The sequence below is a fragment of the Rana temporaria genome, chromosome 1 (genome assembly GCF_905171775.1).
Source record: "Rana temporaria chromosome 1, aRanTem1.1, whole genome shotgun sequence".
Taxonomy (NCBI): Eukaryota; Metazoa; Chordata; class Amphibia; order Anura; family Ranidae; genus Rana; species Rana temporaria.
In genome coordinates this window covers 260,181,543-260,201,311 of record NC_053489.1, presented here as the reverse complement: position 1 = coordinate 260,201,311, position 19,769 = coordinate 260,181,543, and the positions used below count along the sequence as shown (strand labels likewise).

Sequence of the window (19,769 nt, the reverse complement as noted above, 5' to 3'; positions counted from 1 at the left end):
CCCCTTAGGTCCAGGAGAGCACTTACCCCCCCCCCCCCCCACACACACACACACACAAACACACACATAGATCTAGGAAATCTTCTCAGTGTCCCCCAGTACATTCAGAATCCCTCCTTACATCCAGGAGTACCCATCAGCGCCCCCCTTACACCCAGGAGTACCCATCAGCAACCCCCTTACACCCAGGAGTACCCATCAGAAGGAATGGGGGGGCATGGCTGGCAGTGCATTCACTAGTCTCCACATTATGAAACAGAGGCCACTGTCAGCCAGCCAGCTAGGGTTTTTTCATGAACAGTTGATAAACTGTTGGTAAAATCTTGTAGCTGGCCAGATACAGCCCACAGACCATAGTCTGGAGACCCATGGAGTCATTTCTATTCACTTTAGGGCATAATTATGATTGGTGTTACTTTATGCAAATTTTACAGGGTGAAAACAAATATCCTATTGGTTTCAGTAAGCAGAAGAATTTAGTGACTCATTAGCACACTCTTGCATCGCAGTCAAATCAGGGTCCACTTTGCAATGGAATTTTCGCTTAGATTTGAGAATATGGTGAAAATTCACTATGCAAAGAATACTCAATCACTATAAAGAAAGTAAAACAAGTATTTTTGCTTGCATATGATTGGGTGATGAAAGTCAACAGAGCTTCATCTCATTATTAAGCTAAATGAAAATTCCCCTGAAAAGTGAACAGCCGATATGCCTATATTAAATCAACTTCTCTGGATTCAGTTCCCACAAGGAAATTTTTTTCTTGAATTGTATCTGTGCTCCCTCTGCTTGCATCAGTACTTTTGGCCTCATGCAATAAACAGTTCTAATACAAGCAAAACTGTATCTGAGCACCACAAACTGAAAATGCTATTTGATTAATTTTTAATATTAAAAGCAAACCCATCCATAATAAAATAGTTAATGTTGATTAAGAGAGTTTAGTTCCACCTTAAGTACAGTAACCAATAGCACCTCATCAAGATCAACAGCAGGACTCAGAAGTGTGAATTCTTCTTGACTGCTGTGGGTTACTGTTCGTAAAGCTGACTTCACAATATCAGGCTTTAAGTGCAGTAACCCATAGCAATATGTCAAAACACTTTAGACAAAAACAAACAAACAAAGAAGTCTCTGGGGGGGGGGGTTAGGTTAGTAGATATTCTTAACTTACCCTGTGTTCTAGCCTTGTTCTCAACCTCAGTGCTCAAGTAACCCCAACAGGCCATGTTTTGGGATATTCTCTTAGATAAAATAGCTGTCCAGAGAACTGACTTTAAGTAACTGTGCAAGAAAAAGGAAAGCCTGCAGACATGGCCTGTTGGGGGTACTTGAGGACTGAGGTTGAGAACCACTGTTTTAAGGGTGATGTGGCCTTATTTTTGGCAAGATTTTAGGACATGTTGAGTTCATGATTTCTTGTAACAAGACATGCAAGCACAGTGCAGGAGCATTACTCTTGCCTAGGCATTGCTGTCACAAGTTGGAGGTAAAGTAAATGTGTTATCGCTTTTCTCCAAGGACATTGTTTTTTTCTTTATTATTTCTATAAAGCTTTTTGGCATGGATTGCGTGAAAAATATATGCGGATCTTGCTTTTTTGGTTCAAAGTCCGCTTTAGGAATTTTAATAAGGTATGAAAGAAATATGAATAAGGCCATTTGTGTTTCTCCTTCACCATGCGTTAACTGATGTGCCTACATTTTTCTGTATTTTCTATGTACTTTAAGAACTGAAACTGTGTTACTGCAACAAAAACAAAAACAATCACAACATGTAACACAAGCATTAGCTACATCGCATAACATATATTTGTCCACTGGAACGTATCTAGTAATTTACAGAAAATTTTAGCATTATCAACTTAAAGTTTCTAAATGTTTACAGGAAGTGCAGGGGTAACTAAAAGCCTGGCACACTCATTGTACAGATGAGCCCTGTGAATCTACAAGTACAGCTGACCAATGAAAAACTAGCTTAATTAAAACAGAGGTCCACTCAAATTTTTTTTTAAGTCAGCAGCTACAAAAACTGTAGCTGCTGATTTAAAAAAAAAATAGACACTTACCTGTCCAGTGTGCCCGCGATGTCGGCAGCCGAAGCCAAGCAATCTCTCGTCTCTCGGCTGCCCTGCTGCCATCTTCGATGAGGGAATTAGGAAGTGAAGCATTGCGGCTTCACTGCCCGGTTCCCTACTGTGCATGCGCGAGCCACGTGGCACGCCGTTACTGGTCCCCGCTGTCTCCTGGGACCAGTGTGTTTCCCAGAAGACAGCATGGGGTGACGCAAAGGGTTATGACTCCCGTGGGAGTCTATTCCCGGAAGTGGGTGCAAATACCTGTATTATACAGGTATCTGCACCCCCTCCCCCCTGAAAGGTGCCAAATGTGAACCGGAGGAGGGGAGGGTTTCCAAAAAGCGGAAGTTCACTTTTTGTGTGGACCTCCGCTTTAAATAGGGGAGTAAAGAACACAAGGGATTTTGATAGACATGAAGATATTCACTGCAAAAGGTATCTACATTGTGGATGAATACAGCTGCCCCAATTGTTATTATCTACTAAGAAGAACTCTGGTCTAAGTGAAAACTGTTAAAATAGTAATGTTTAAAACTGATGATTGAAGCTAATATGCAGTTTTGGATTTAGGATGTGGTTGTCCATGGAAGTCTAGTGGTTTGGCTGCAAAAGGCTGGTTAAAAATCCACGGGACAGCTCAGGGTGTCCACCAGAAAAGCAAAGAGGGAGGTGGGAGAGCCTTTTAAGTTTAGTAAGGGATTCAAATATGATCATTACCTAAAAAAAGTTATTATCTATAGGATATAAGAGAAAATAACTTAAATCTGCTGAGGTTGCGATAACCTTGTAGAGTAGAAACACACAACATTCCGTAGGGGCAGGTGGAGAATACTTTGCCCCATGTAGGATTAAATAGGTCACTCATGATGCCACAGGGACCTAGTCCAGGATCCTCTGTAGGTTACCAAGGTGGGTGCTGAACTAGGTGAATTGGAAGTCTAAAAAAGCCCATTGATGATCTGAGAGGCTGAGGCAACATGACAATGTGCGCCTCTACTGCTTGGATCCCCCCTGACCTTTTTAGACCTCTTCTAGCTCTCGTAATATGCAGTTTTGCTGCTCTCCCAAACTCAGTTTTACAGGGTTGATTACCATCACATAAGAAATGGAACCTATTGTATTTTTGCTCTGAAAGTAACCTGTTGGTGTTGGAATTACAGTAGAGGATGTCCTGTATTGACTTTGGTTTTATTGATTTTTTTGGTGCTTTATTGTGAGATAGGTAACCATTAGAAATTAAAATATTATGCAATATTATTTGAGTATTATCTCACTGGTGTATATTCATTGATATTCATTTATGTTAAGATGAAAACACAGCAGGGGATAATTATATACATATATATAAGCGCTGTATACTTTTTACAAAGGTTATTTATTGAGGCTCTATCTATTTATTTGAACTGGAGCACAAAGAACCAGGTGCAGCTGTGCATAGTAACCAGAGGCGTATCTAGTGAAAATAGCGCCAATGGCAAGCACTGAAACTGTGCCCCTGTCTAAACATTTGAAACCCATCTTTAAGATAACCTTAACAAAAAAAAAAAAAACAAAAAAAACAAGTGATATTTATCATCCCTTGTGATACCTTGGGTTGTGACATATCCTCTTTATGGAAAAATCTGGGGTTTATTAGACCCCTGATCCCTCCTCTGTCCTCCAAGGCCAGGTAAATGCAGAACCAATACTGGAAGTGATGAAATCTTCATCACCTAAGGCCTCAGTTTTCACAGAGGAGAGGGAGAAACTGATGTTCCTCCTTCTTTGTGCACTGCCAATCCGACCAGATGGAATGGGAGAGCCTGGGAGAACAGGGGAGGGCTGTGGCTGATCACAGTAGGGATAGCGCTGCCATTGTCCATTAGCAAAGGTGCTGAAAAGGAGATCCTGCCTATGCTCAGGAGGAGGGAAGAAGAGACCCTCAGACCCTGGTAAAAGCCTTGCTGCCCAGCCACTCAACAGCGCCCCCTTCATATGGCGCCCATGGCACTTGCCATGGCTGCCATACCCTAGATACGCCACTGATAGTAACCAGTCAGCTTCTAACTTCAGTTTCCACTTCAACTTCAATTTAGCTTTAACAATAACATTCAGAAAGGGATTTCTGTACAGAGCTGCAATACATTTTTTGTGCTCCAGTTTTAATAAATCTCCCCAATAGGGTTTATTTATAAAGTCATAATAAAGGTAAACATTTTTTTTTAAAACTAACAAACATGTCATACTTACCTACTCTGTGCAGTGGTATTGCACAGAGCAGCCCCAATCCTCCTCTTCTCGGGTCCCCCGCTGGCACTTTTCACCTCTCCTGGCCCCTACCTCCCATTGAGTGTCCCCAGACATAGCAGTTTCCAATGGGGCACCCAAGCAGGTTAACTCCTGAGGCACTTCTCTGTGTGTCCATTCAGACGTGGAGCCACAGCTCAGGCCCTTCCCCTCTCTCTCCTCTTGCATCGGCTGATGCTGTCTCAGCCAATGAGAAGGGAGAGTCCCCAAGAGCAGATGTTCTCGAACACATCGCTGGATCTTGAGGGATCTCGGGTAAGTATAAGGGGGGCTGGGGGGACTGCTGCACGCAGAAGGTTTTTTAAAAACTTCAGCCTTTAGAATGAATTTAAGTGGAAATATAGTGTAGAATAATATTATTATTATAACAACTATACAATGGGGGTTATTTACTAAAGGCAAATCCACTTTGCACTACAAGTGAAAACTACAAGTGCAAAGTGCACTTGAAATTGCACTGACCCTAATTCCTTTACTAGAGAGGCATATAGAGCGGCTTTGAAAAAATATAAAGCTGAAATAAAAAAAGCTAAAAAAACATATCTAACAGAGAAAATTAGGTTGGTGGAAAATAAGGCCGCAGAATTATTTAAAGTCACCAATACTCTTGCAAATCCAATCTGTTTAGACACCAAGGAAGAATTCTCTCCGGAATTAAGTGAGAAGTTAGCAGAGTATTTTAAGCAAAAAATTATAGACATAAGAAATAATATACCTGATTCTTGTTATACAGAAAGTTCTCCTGTATACAAAGGAGTAAGTTTTACCTGTTTTTCGGCGGTAACTAGTGTAGAGATACTGACTATTCTCAAGTCGCTTAGAGCCTCGTCGTCAGCGCTTGACCCCTGCATTGCGCAGCTGGTGAAGGACTCGGCTGTTACCTTGGCACCGTTTACAGCAGACATTTTTAATATGTCTTTTGCTATTGGAACAGTGCCAAGTATTTTGAAGCAGGCGGTTATAATCCCCCTATTGAAGAATTCTAACGTGTTACGGTCCGATTTAAGCAATAATTGACCAATTTCGACCTTGCCTTTTTTAGTTAAAATAATGGAGAGAGCTGCTGTGTGGCAACTTCAGCCACCCTTGGAGTCCAATAATATTTTTGATGAATATCAGTCTGGATTCCGTCCTGGTAGAGGCACAGAGACTGCTTTGATTAAAGTTAAGGATGACTGCCTATGGGCCATGGACAGCGATGAGGCCTCAGCTTTAATACTGCTGGATTTGTCGGCTGCATTTGATACTATAGATCATGCCAGACTTCTGGAAAGGCTGGTGTCTGAGGCCGGGCTTGAGGACATGGCACTGACATGGATGGCCTCATTCCTGCGGAATAGGGCTCAAAGGGTAAGACTAGGGACGTATTATTCATCTAATAGTTCCTTGTCCTGCGGGGTTCCTCAGGGTTCGGCATTATCGCCGATATTATTTAACCACTTGCTTACTGGGCACATATACCCCCCTCCTGCCCAGGTGAAATTTCAGCTTTCGGCACTGCATCGCTTTAACTAACAATTGCGCGGTCGTGCGACGTGGCTCCCAAACAAAATTGACGTCCTTTTTTCCCCACAAGTAGAGCTTTCTTTTGGTGGCATTTGATCGCCTGTGCGGTTTTTATTTTTTGCGCTATAAACAAAGAAGTGAGACAATTTTGAAAAAAATACAATATTTTTTACTTCTTGCTATAATAAATATCCCAATTTAAAAAAAAAAAAAACATTTTTTTTTCTCAGTTTAGGCCGATACGTATTCTTCTACATATTTTTGGTAAAAAAAAAAAAAAAATCGCAATAAGCGACTGGTTTGCGCAAAAGTTATAGCGCTTACAAAATAGGGGACAGAATTATTTTTTTTAAATTATTTTTTTTTACTAGAAATGGCGGCGATCTGAGATTTTTAATGGGACTGCGACGTTATGGCGGACACATCGGACACATTTTTGGCGCCATTCACATTTATACTGCGATCAGTGCTATAAATATGCACTAATTACAGTATAAATGTGACTGGCATTGAAGGGGTTAACACTAGGGGGTGAGGAAGGGGTTAAATGTATCCCTGCTTAGTGTTCTAACTGTAGGTGGAGGGGGGGGGGTGACTGGGGGGGTGACCGATCTGTGTCTCTATGTACAAGAGACACAGATCGGTCTCCTCTCCAGAGACAGCACCGCTGTCTCTGTGTAAAACGGCAATGAGAGATGATCTCATATGTTTACATATGAGATCCTCTCTCATTGGCCGCACAGATCGCCTCGCGAACGGCCACTCTGATTGGCCGTTCGCGGCGATCTGTAATTGGCTGTGTCCGAGGGACACGGCCAACACAGATTTTCCCCGCAGCGCGCTCTGGAGCGCGCGCGGGGAACGCCCAAAGGGGCGGCCGTCAATTGACGGCAGTTTGGAAATTGGGATCCGCACTGTAGCCGTCAATTGACGGCAGGCGGATCCCAAGTGGTTAATATCTACATAAGGCCGCTGCTGTATATTATTCTGCGCCATAACCTTAGCTTTCATGTTTATGCAGACGATACGCAGATTTATTTTAAGCTGCCTAAAAATGAGGAAGTCCAGGTGGATTTGGCATCCTGCCTGGAGGAAATACAGTCCTGGATGGGAGCCAATTATTTAAAACATAATGGCTCAAAAACAGAATGTATTATCATTAGTAATCAGAGCAAAACCAGTTTGACTGATTTTCCTTCTTGGCCGGTTTCGTTTATGCCATCCCAGACCCCGGCTACCCAGGTTCGGGACTTGGGAATCATTGTGAATTCCAAATTGTCATTGAAGGCGCAGGTAAATCAGGTGGTAAGCGTATGTTACTACAAACTGAAACGTCTGCGTTCTACATTGCATTTCATTGACGAGGTTGACAAAGTCCACGTGATCAATGCTTTTATTGGCAGTCGGCTGGACTACTGTAATGCGCTATACATGGGGTGTCCAAAAACCCTTCTGCATAAGCTTCAACTGATTCAAAATGCTGCAGCTAGGTTATTAATGGGTGTGGGTCGTCGGGACCATATTACACGTCTCTGAAAGCCCTGCATTGGCTACCGGTTGCTGAACGGGTTTTGTTCAAAGTGGGCTGTATCGTCCACAAAGCTATCCATAAGATAGGCCCAGGGTATCTGCAAGAAAAAATCACCTGTTACGTTCCCAACAGATCATTGAGATCTGCTGATCAGGCTGATTTGACTGTCCCTAAATTTAGAAGAACTAAATGTGGAGGGAGGACGCTTGATGCACAAGGTTCAATATTCTGGAATTCCCTACCTCTATACATAAGACGTGAGAAGGATTTATTAAAATTCAGGAAGTTTTTAAAAACTGTTTTATTTTCTCAAGTGCATGGCCCTAATTAGGGTAAGGTATTAGTATTTTTTAGTTCTTTTAAATGTTATTATGTGGGTTTTATATTGTTATCCTACAGTAATGAAAGATTTGTTTTGTACATGCATATGTTGGTTCTATGAGCGCATCGAGGCCTTCGGGTAATGACTGCGCTCCCAATAAGCATTTTAATAAATAAATAAATAAATATATAATATCAGCTGTGCACTTATGGCAGCTATTCTCCTGGAGTTCAGCTATAATTTAATCAATTATGTCAAAAGTTCTTAAAATAACTGTATCTTTATGTCTTACCATTAAAATGCTCACTAAAGCAATTAGATTAAGGGCCTGTACCAACTGAGCTTGTTTTGATGGTATCAGTTTGACATCACTTTGAAATGCTTCTGAGATCATTCAACATACCTCAAGCAGGTTTTGTATTCCTATAGTCTGGTATGGGAATGCAAAACCTGTTAAAAAGGAACAAACGCCCATTAACTTCAAATTGTTTTTTATTTTGTTTATATTTAAGTGTACAAAGTGTTAAAATGTGTATTTTACCTTCAAAGCTTAAATGTGTGGTAAAATATTTTAGATTTAATGTGCTAATAATTATTTACCAAAATCGTATAAAAAAGACGTAGATTATTATAAATATTAATAGTATTTACAACGTTGTATATCAAAGCAATATATGTGAAAAAGTTAAATTATATTTTTTAAATTTAGGTTTTTAGGTCATGATATAACCATTGCATATAGTAATGTTATGGTCCTCAGTCGGAGTGGTAGAGAAATTACCTTTTTTACTCTAAAAAATAAGCCTATACACAATATAGAGCACACCCTTTTACCAGAAAAGAAGGACCTTTGAGTACATGAAAGTGCCTTGTGGCAATATAAATGTGCAATGGTAATATTTTATTAGAATTCATTCTGCTTATAGTTTTTAGCAGCAATATAACATATCTACAAGATTTACTACTGTATATATACAAAGGTATGCTATTGACTCTGATAAAAAAAAAAAAAACATACTATTGAATCTTTATTGTGTACACATGACAATCTTCAGGCAACTTCGACAACTTTCAAATCTCAGTTTTTTAAATGCAAAAGCAGATCAATTCAGTCTATGGCCAAATGTTTCCATTGAAACTATAGAATGACCAAAACTCTTGGTAGCAGAATGCCTTGATTCTTTTTTCAGTTATTTTTGCAACCAAAAGCTGATCGCAAATGATTGAGAGTGCTTGAAAAAGTCAATAAATTAAACCAGAAAACAGGGTTACATTTTATTGCTGCAATATAGAGAAAAATCGGTCCAAAAATATATCTAGTCTACTCTATTTCTGCTGATATAACTTGTGAAGCTTTTGTTTCATAAGTATGTTTCTACTCCAATCCAGTCTTAAAGATGGGTTAACATTTCAGTGTGGTGCAAAGCAATATCACTAGTAGCACAACAGATTATACGTAAAAGGATCTGCTTATTCATTGGATTCTGGAACCAAAAACACTGCATGATAAGCCCATCCAGCAAGTTGCAAGTATACCCAACATTTTCCTGATAATGATCAGTTTTTCATGATCAGAAACCATTGTCTGGAAATCTGTTTGGGACTGTACCATCTTTTAGTGAGTAAAAGTGTTGCAATGTCTCATAGTTTGAGAACAAGCTTTCCATCCAAAATCTGAACTCTACTCAAAGCTCTACTACACCAAAAGCATCTTTCCACACACAGGTTGTCAGATGCAATGTTCTAAGTTCCAGTTTAGGAAATAATGTTCCCCTTTATAAATAATTTTCTATGGTCAAGAATACCGTATATACTATAGTACAAGCCGAGATTTTCAGCACATTTTATTGTGCTGAAAATGCCCCCCTCGGCTTATACTCGAGTCACCGTTTTGTGCCTGATCTCCAGGACTTTGGGGACCCGGTACCGGCCGGCCGTAGGTCTTCTGGACCCCAAATTTGGCACACATGTAGCTCCTCTACAAGTGTGCAAAGTTTGTTCTCCAGAGGATCTACGGCTGAGGAGCATCGATTTTTCAAAGCGGGCACCGCTTCCATAGACTCCCATGTTAAACGGTAATTTCTCCGGTGACTTTGGGGACCCGGTATCTGCCGGTCGTAGGTCCCCTGGACCTACTTGGCACATGTGTAGCCCCATTTCTTCTCTACAAGTGTGCAAAGCTTGTTGTCTGGGGGACCTACGGCTGGGGAGCACCGATTTTTTTCAAAGCCAGGCACCCCTTCCACAGACTCCCACATTAAACGTCAGTCTAGTCATGGACACAGTGAGGCATGGGCATAGTGAGGCATGGGCACAGTGAGGCATGGCCACAGTGATCCATGCACATGGACACAGTGAGGCAAAGTGAGGCATGCAGATGGACACCCTAGGCTTATACTCGAGTCAATACATTTTCCCTTTTTTTTTTATTGTGAGTGTTACGAAGAGTTGATACTGAGAACAACCAGCTATGAATACCTTAAGTAAAAAGCCTTGTCAGGTTTAAATTGAACCTCTAGGCAAAACTTTTTAGTTTGGGATAGTGTGTAGAAGGATTACATTTTTCTTGCATGTTTTTATTGCAGTCTGTGTCACCATTGGGGAGATTCATTATTCTGTTTGTCCTGACGACTATTGTCATCGAAACAGAAAGTGAGAAGAAATTCTAAATTTTAGAGTTGTACCCAAAACAAAGGTGAAGATACCTCAGTGGCAAGTTCCCAAACGCCACTTTTTCTCACGGGAGGCGATTCTGTGTCTCTCCCGCCATGTGGAAGGCAATGTCCATGCCTCGCTGGACAGGGCGGTCAGTGGTAAGGTGCATAATACCGCTGACTCATGGTCCAGCAGGCATGGACAGGAACGTTACCTATCTTTCATGGTGCACTGGGTGACTCTGCTGGCAGCTGGGAAGGATGCAGGACAAGGTACAGTAGTGTTGGAGGTTGTTCCACCACCACGCTTTCAAAATGCTACTACTGGTTGTAACACACCTCTCTCCTCCGCCCCCTCCTCTTCTTCTTCCTCTGTGGCCTCTTCCTGTGCTGATGTGTCCTCGGAACCAGCGGTGCTCCGTAGGCGTTCAAAGGGCTACGCAGGTACGCAGGCAAAGAGATGCCATGTGGTGCTTGAGCTGGTGTGCTTGGGGGACAGGAGCCACACTGAGCCAGAGGTTCTGTCAGCTCTGCAGGGGCAGGCCCAGAGGTGGTTGACGCCACGCCAGCTTAAGCCAGGAATGGTGGTTTGCGACAATGGCACCAACCTCCTCTCCGCCCTGCGACAGTGACAACTGACCCATGTGCCCTGTTTTGCTCAAGTCCTTAATTTGGTGGTGCAGCGGTTCTTGGGCAGGTACCCGGGCTTACAGGATGTTCTGAAGCAGTGCTCGGCTGGCAGACCTCCAAAGGGAATACAACCTGCCCAAGAGCCGCCTAATCTGTGCCATGCCCACCAGGTGGTTCTCTACGTTGGCCATGCTGCAGCAGCTGCACACGCAGCAGAGGTGCCAATATGGCAGCAGAACTGGGTCAGGGGAGCTTGGTTTTTTTTCCCCAGGCCAGTGGGCCATGATCAGGGATGCATGCACTGTCCTGTCACCATTTGAGGAGGCCACGAGGATGGTGAGCAGTGATAGTGCATGCATCAGTGAGACTGTCCCTCTTATTTACATGTTAGAGAACATGCTGTGTGGAATAATGGACAGGGCCCTTAAGGCAGAACAGAGGGAGGAAGAGGAGGACTTCCTTACCTCTCAAGGCCCCCTTTATCCAGACAGTGTTCCTGCTTGCCCGTCTATCACACAGGAAGAGGACGAGGAGGAGGAGGAGGAGGATTGTGTCAGCATGGAGGTGGAGCCTAGCACTCAGCATCAGCGGCAGTCTTCAAGGGATCAATTACAGTCCCAAGGAATCCATGGACTTGTACGTGGCTGGGATGAGGTGGCTGCGGAGTCTGTCGTCCTCAGTGACCCAGAGGACTCTGCACAGAATGCCTCAGCAAACCTACATTGTATGGCCTCCCTGATCCTGCAAAGCCTGCGGAAGGATCCTCGTATTTGTGCTATCAAGGAGAGGAATCATTATTGGCTGGTAACTCTCCTTGATCCATGTTACAAGAATAAGGTTGCGGACCTTATCTTGCCAGCGCAGAGGGAGCAGAAGATGAAACATCTTCGGGAGGCCTTGCAGAAAGGTCTTTGCAACGCATTCCCAGAGACTGGGGGGTTACAAAATCCAGGTCCTGGACAACGTGTTGCTGAGGCTTCGGTCAGTCACAGAAGGAGCGGTGGAGAAGGTGGGCGTCTGACCGATGCGTTCAGACAATTTTTTAGTCCGCAGCCCCAAGGTATGACCGGTTCCAGCAACCATCGCCAGCGTCTGTTTTACATGGTGCGGGAATACCTAGGGGCAAGATCAGACTTGGACACCTTTCCCACCGAAAATCCTCTGGCTTACTGGGTCTTGAGGATGGATCACTGGCCAGAGCTTGCACAGTACGCAATTGAGCTACTGGCTTGTCCTGCATCCAGCGTTCTTTCAGAACGCACATTCAGTGCTGCTGGAGGTTTTGTAACCAATCACAGGGTGCGCCTCTCCACCGACTCGGTCGATCGACTGACCTTCATAAAAATGAATCAGGCTTGGATCACCACCAGCTACCAAGAACCTGATGCTGATGTAACTGGGTAATTTTTTTGAAATGTCAGATCCCTTCAAGACTGTCTATGCTGATGCTGAGTGACTATACTATTATGCTTGCTGAGTGACTATCCTTTTCCTCCTCAATGATCATGCTGATAGCTTGTAAGAACATTTTTGGTTCTGGGCACCGCCACCAGTGGCTAAGGCCTAATTTTTCTGCCCCTGTTTAACAGGGGAGTCTAATTACAATTTTTGATGCAATACTTTGCAGCAGGTTCATTCCTGCGCTCCAACTAGAGTATCTGTGAGGGGTTGCAGTGTTGTGGCACCAGCACCAGTGCCTAAGGCCCAATTTTTCTGACACTGTTCAACAGGGGCGTGTAATTACAAATCTTGATCTAATATTTCATAGCAGGGCCCATTCCTGTGCCCACCAAGAGTAACTGTGAGGGCTTACAGAGTTGTGGCACCAGCACTGCCACCACCACCAACAAAGGCCCAATTTTTCTGCCCCTGTTCAACAGGGGCATGTAATTACAATTATTGATCTAATATTTCACAGCAAGGCCCATTCCTGTGCCCACCAAGAGTTACTGTGAGGGCTTACAGAGTTGTGGCACCAGCACCACCACCACCAACAAAGGGCCAATTTGTCTGCTCCTGTTTAACAGGGGCATGTAATTACAATTCTTGATCTAATATTTCACAGCAGGGCCCATTCCTGTGCCCACCAAGAGTAACTGTGAGGGCTTACAGAGTTGTGGCAGCAGCACCACCACCACCACCACCAACAAAAGCCCAATGTTTCTGTCCCTGTTCAACAGGAGCATGTAATTACAATTCTTGATCTAATATTTCACAGCAGGGCTCATTCCTGTGCCCACCAAGAGTAACTGTGAGGGCTTACAGAGTTGTGGCACCAGCACCACCACCAACAAAGGCCCAATTGTTCTGCCCCTGTTCAACAGGGGCATGTAATTACAATTCTTGATCTAATATTTCACAGCAGGGCCCATTCCTGTGCCCACCAAGAGTAACTGTGAGGGCTTACAGAGTTGTGGCACCAGCACTGCCACCACCACCAACAAAGGCCCATTTTTTCTGCCCCTGTTAAACAGTAATTGTATGTAATTACAATTATTGATCTAATATTTCACAGCAGGGCCCATTCCTGTGCCCACCAAGAGTAACTGTGAGGGCTTACAGAGTTGTGGCACCAGCACCACCACCAACAAAGGCCCAATTTTTCTGCCCCTGTTCAACAGGGGCATGTAATTACAATTATTGATCTAATATTTCACAGCAAGGCCCATTCCTGTGCCCACCAAGAGTAACTGTGAGGGCTTACAGATTTGTGGCACCAGCACCACCACCACCAACAAAGGGCCAATTTGTCTGCTCCTGTTCAACAGGGGCATGTAATTACAATTCTTGATCTAATATTTCAAAGCAGGGCCCATTCCTGTGCCCACCAAGAGTAACTGTGAGGGCTTACAGAGTTGTGGCACCAGCACCACCACCACCACCACCAACAAAGGCCCAATGTTTCTGTCCCTGTTCAACAGGAGCATGTAATTACAATTCTTGATCTAATATTTCACAGCAGGGCTCATTCCTGTGCCCACCAAGAGTAACTGTGAGGGCTTACAGAGTTGTGGCACCAGTGCCAGCACCAAAGGCCCAATTTTTCTACCACTGTTCAACAATGGCATGTAAATTACAATTCTTGATATAAAAGTTCACACATCAGGGCGTTCCAGCGCCCACCAAGACTAACTGTGAGGGCTTACAGTGTTGTGGCAACATCAACACCTAGGGCCCAAATTTCTGCAGAGTATATACGGCAGGCCCCTACTTTGAAACATCCAACTTACAAATGACTCCTACATGCAAACGGAAGGAGACAACAGGTGTCTCCTGTCCACTGATGCTTTATCACCAATCCTTGTTTCACTAAAAAATAACACATTTTCAAAACATCATTTGTCATTGGGACAGAAAGTGAATTGCAATCTTCTGAACAGATGCACACAGACAGCAAAACAAATGTTTACAGGGGTGATAACGCTTCTCTATGTTTTCAGAAAAGCTTAAAAATAGATTTTATGACTAGAGCTACACTTTAAAAAAGTACCAGTTCAAAATTACAAACAGATTCTACTGAACAACAAACCTACAGTGCCTGTCTTGTTTGCACCGCCTGTATAATGCTGTTCAAAGTATATAGGGCCAAAGGGGCTTGTAATGACCTGGGGGATGTGGGGGGAAACCCATGCTATTTTTCTCAATGATTTTCATCCATATTGCAGGGACCAGACATTACATTAAAGCCGCAAGCAGTTTTAAATGACTTTTTTCTTATAGTAATCTCATTTTGTGCAGGGACAGTTCTAAACACATGCCACCTCACAGGCATACTATAGACACCCAGCACGTACGATATTTAAAGGAATTTTTCTTTTTTTTTCACTTTAAGCATCATTAAAATCACTGCTCCAGAAAAAACGACAGTTTTTTAAACTTTTTTTTCCATTGATACATGTTCCCTGTGGCAAGACCCGGGTTCTCAAACCCATTTTCCGACAATAACTTGCATATTAGGCTTTAAAATGAGCACTTTTGAATTCAAACCTTCGAGTCCCATTGACGTCAATGGGGTTCTAAATGTTTGCGCGAACGTTCGGTCCGTTCGAAGGTTCTGGTGCGAACCAAACAGGGGCGTGTGCGGCTCATCCCTAATGGGGACACATCGCAGGATTCAGGGACAAGGTAAGCAACTCTCCCTGTATCCTGCAATGCGATCTCAAGTCTGGTTCGGGGATACCGCTTTTGGTATGAAAAATTCACCCTGAGCCAGACTCAGGAATACCGCTAAGGAAGTTAATTGGGATGTGGCAAGAGGTGTGTTCTATGCCTGCATCCTTTTTTTCCCTCATTCCCATCTCAAAAAGTTGGGAGTAAGGTGAGTAACTTACATCCACTTTGACCCCTCCCTTCCTGTTTCATACAGCTCAATACCTACTTTTAATTCGAGAGTGAAGCCTCGTACACACGATCGAGTTTCTCGGCAAAAACCAGCAAGAAACTTGCTGGGAGATATTTTTTGTCGAGGAAACCGGTCGTGTGTACATTTACGTCGAGGAAACTGTCGAGAAACTCGACGAGCCAAAAAGAGAGCATGTTCTCTATTTCCTTGACGGGAATGGAGAAAATTGGCTTGTCGAGTTTCTCGACAGCCTAACAAGGAACTCCACGAGGAAAACGGTGTGTTTCGCCCGTTGAGTTCCTCAGTCGTGTGTATGAGGCTTGACTATCTGAAAGTAACCGGTTTCTGCTGTGTGGTCTCCTTAGAAAACGTAAAATACTCTGTGAATCCTGGGTCAGTGGTACAAACTGTACTGAATGTTTATTTGTTGAAAAAAAAGAAAAGAAAAAAGATTGTATATAAATACACAAAAAAAAGATAGAAAACAACCAGTAATTTATAAAAATTAAAAAGATTGAAAATTAAAACTGTCAATTCCATTATAGTGTTCTTATAAAAATGGTCAGAAACCCCTTTGCATCTAACCTAACAGCAAATCTGAAGTCAGATAAAAGTTATTAAATCTTTCCAGAAATACTTTTCCTGTCTCCTGCAATTCAATATTAAACTGTCACTGGGAAGGCACTGCGGTACTGGCATCCTCACTAGTAGTCAATACAGAAATGTGGAAGAAGGCAGGGCCATATTTCTGACATCACCTCTGAACTCTGTGGGACCTGTGCTCTCTATAAGAAATCTGACTAGCCAGGCAAACACCTGCGTTTTTTTATTGTTTTTAAATATATACAGGTTATGTTGTCATGACTATGTGAAACCTTTTTAAGCTTGTTTGATGTTTGCTACTTTCTTTTTCTCTTGATTGTTTCACTGTCCCACTTTACAAGATTTATGGTCAAATACACTGTATATATATATTCTCTTTTCTGTTCCTATGAAATCTAAAAAAAAAAAAAATGAAGAATTTTAAATATAGGAGCTTTTTTTGCGTACAGATTCCAAGACTGTCAACAAGATCCTTGCTCTTCTATGTAGTGACTTGCAATAGTGCAGGAACACAGGAGTAAAAACTGTTCAGGCTTCACTGGTTGGAAGTGTTTTGACACTCAGTAGGTAGTGGAGCCAGGATCGGGTTGACAGCCTAGAAGCTCTATTCTTTAGAAAAACAAGTCAACAATGGCAGCTCCCATATTCTTATCCTTCCAGCTGTCCTGTTAGGTGATCATTCACAACATACTACTAATCGCACTAAGGAAGGAACAGTACCGCTCCTACTACCAACACCAACAAAGTATAATAAATTATATTAACACTACAAATGCTGCTGCTAATACTACTAGAAATACTGTTCAAACTAAAAGTACTAGTATATTTACCAAAAAGAATAAGACAACAGAAATTGGCAACAGTCAATTTTATTGACTTGGTATGTCTGTCACATCTAAATGCCGATATGTTAACGATGCAACATTATAAAAAAAAAGCCTTTAAAATATAATAATGTAGAATCCACCCTCAAAAACAGTAACGTTTAATGAATGTTCCCCATTGACATTTCATAAAGGGGGTTGTAAAGGTAAGTTTTTTATTTTCTAAATAGGTTCCTTTAAGCTAGTGCATTGTTGGTTCACTTACCTTTTCTATCGATTTCCCTTCTAAATGTTTTTTTTCTTTGTTTTCTTTGTCTGAATTTCTCACTTCCTGTTCCTCCTCAGTAAGCTGTTCTAGCGGACTAACCCCCAGCCAGAATGGCTCGGATGATGGGGGCAAGTTTACTGAGGAGAAACAGGAAGTAAGAAATTCAGACAAAGAAAAAAAACATTTAGAAGGGAAATCGAAGGAAAAGGTAAGTGGACCAACAATGCACTAGCTTAAAGGAACCCATTTAGAAAATAAAAAATGAACCTTTACAACCACTTTAATCCATAACACCTTCACCCTTTATGTAAAGAACCTGTGACTGTTCATTTAGAACTCAGTGCTGTCAAGCCAACTAATCAAGATATGTAAACAAGTTGCTTACTCTTTTATTTGTAGAATCTTATTACTATAGCTTTCTCAAATTTCTTGCTATCAGTTTAATTCCTATATAGCTTGAGGCAGGTATTTTACATTTTATTATGAAAAACTTTGAAGACGACATAATTCTTTCCTCTGCGGCTGCACCTTCAATGTATGCACAAACTCAGGAATGGGTGCATTATGGCATGCAAGCATGCTAGAAGATCTGATTATCTAACTTTAGATTGCAGCCAAAGCACCATCACATGTGGGGGGGTTAAATAATTGAAATACGGTATACTTATAGAAACCCGCAGTTTACACACACAACCGGTTATGTAACAAATAAAACAATTTGTTTCATCAAAGGATTTAAAATCACTGCTTTAAGTTTTTTTTATTTTAAGTACTAAAAATTGTATTAGCTTTCGTTCTCATTATATTAAGGACTTATTTACTAATTTATTATGTTTTGCCAGGTGTTTTAAGTGGATCCTAACATTGTGTCATATTGCTTTTTAGATTTTTTTTAAAATGTATAAATGTTATGTCATTAACAAAGTGTTTTAGATTTTTTTTCCTTTTTTTTTTAAGCAAGCACTTAAGAATATAGATTTTTTTTCTGTTTCGCCAACAAAAAACGTACAGTTGTTGCTTCAAAAAGATTGCCCTATTTTAATGTATGTTGCATAATAACTCGACATTTGCATTAGTTGTGAATAAACGATGGGAGAAAACAATCTTATTTTGTCATAATGTTATATAAACTGCAGCTACAAAACCCTGCTGGCTCCCAAGTTTAATCTGTTCTTTTTTTTTTTTTTTTTCATATCCATTCACTGCCTTTTGCTGAGATTGAGGGAGCTAAGCTGATTTAAAGGATGTGGTGTTCGAGTATCTCTTTTCTGAATCATTCCGGATAGAAAAATCAATGGTAATGTTTAAAAGGGGTCCCGTAATCAAAGGCCAGATTTCATTTACAAAAAACATCCCGCATTGGCCATGCTGGTATATTTTTTTAAAGTTGAGAAAACAAAGCAGTGATGTTTAATTGCTTACCTTGTGCACAGTATTGATTCTAAATCAGGATTACAGTACATTAACTGAAAATATCCTCCGCACAACTGAGATGGATTTGCCTTTTAATGTTGCTGCCCTGCTGAGCATACATTGTACCAGCAGAGAAAGAGAGAGAGAGAGAGAGAAAGAGAGTAGAGGGTCCAGATCACAAATCTACAGGAAAGGTCTTAATTATCTCAGCCTATGTAAAATTCCATAAGAAGCAGGTGACTGCATAATCAGCACAATACTCAGTACAGCATATCCTTTCTAATGGATCCTACTTATATTGTACTGTATATATGTCAGTAAACAAGCTAGCAAGGCTGTGTTTAGCTGGAATCGAGTATTTTATTACAGAAAGTATGTATACTTGATACCGCCATTAAACCAAAATTGCATTAGTACATTCAAAACAATGATCATGTATAGGGCGTAGAAATCTGTTGATGCTACTGACCCCAATTTAATACACCATGATCATAAATTACAATGTTACACGGACTGTATTGTAGAAGCATTGCATAGGAAATACATCTTTGATGCTGGGAAAAAAAATGCATAAGAATTACCTGGTTGGGAACAAGTCAGCAGCGGAGATCTTCAATTTTTTGCTGTCATAATACAAGCAGAGCTGCCTTTTTAATCTGGATCTGGGTGGTAAAGGGCTTGTCCCTTCTGTGACAGATATTTGCAGCTCAATCTGCTGCACTGTGAGCCTGGCTCACGACTCTTGCCTTGTGCTGCTTGGATTTGCTGTGTGCTGCTGCTTGCTGTAGTCTGTGGCTTCCCTACCTCTCAATCTCTTCCTCCCTCTCTCCCCCTCTCTCTCTCCCTCCCCCTTTTGTCTATTGCTGCCTGGGCCTTGGCTGTTGCATTTGCCACGGTACCTTGGCTGGAGAGCCTTTTCAGCCTGTGTGTGAGCTCAGGGATGGACAGGCTCCAGCCTCTGCTGCTGCTTCTCTAATGGCGACTGCAAATAAATAGAAGCTTTTTAAGTGCCACCTACTGAATGTTCCTGTGAACACTCCTTTTATTGCCTTCTTTTTATGTCCCGCAAGCACTTGATCTCTTTAGATAGCAGCTTAGGAGCTAGCATAATTCTGCTGAAAAATGTGATGAAACTTGAATATAACTATACCTAGCGGGGGGTTAGAGCTGCATTAGATGCACAAAAGCAAGCCATAAGGTTCCCATTGAGAGTATGTGGTGCCCTGAAATTATATTAAAGCTCTGACCATTGATTTGTTTTTTATGAATAAAGGAAAAATCACCAAAGAAACCATTCCTGGACATGGAAT

At 41.9% G+C, this 19,769-nt stretch overlaps 1 protein-coding gene across 1 annotated transcript in view; it reads right to left on the bottom strand.

The window, feature by feature from the left end:
• DIRAS2 (DIRAS family GTPase 2) overlaps window positions 1–19,440 on the bottom strand; it is a 62,257-nt gene extending 42,817 nt beyond the window's left edge. Inside the window, exon 1 of the mRNA XM_040354982.1 lies at window positions 19,041–19,440. The gene's annotated coding sequence lies outside the window, so the exon portion shown is untranslated. The remainder of the gene's footprint in view (window positions 1–19,040) is intronic.
• Between the last annotated feature and the right edge of the window lie 329 nt (window positions 19,441–19,769).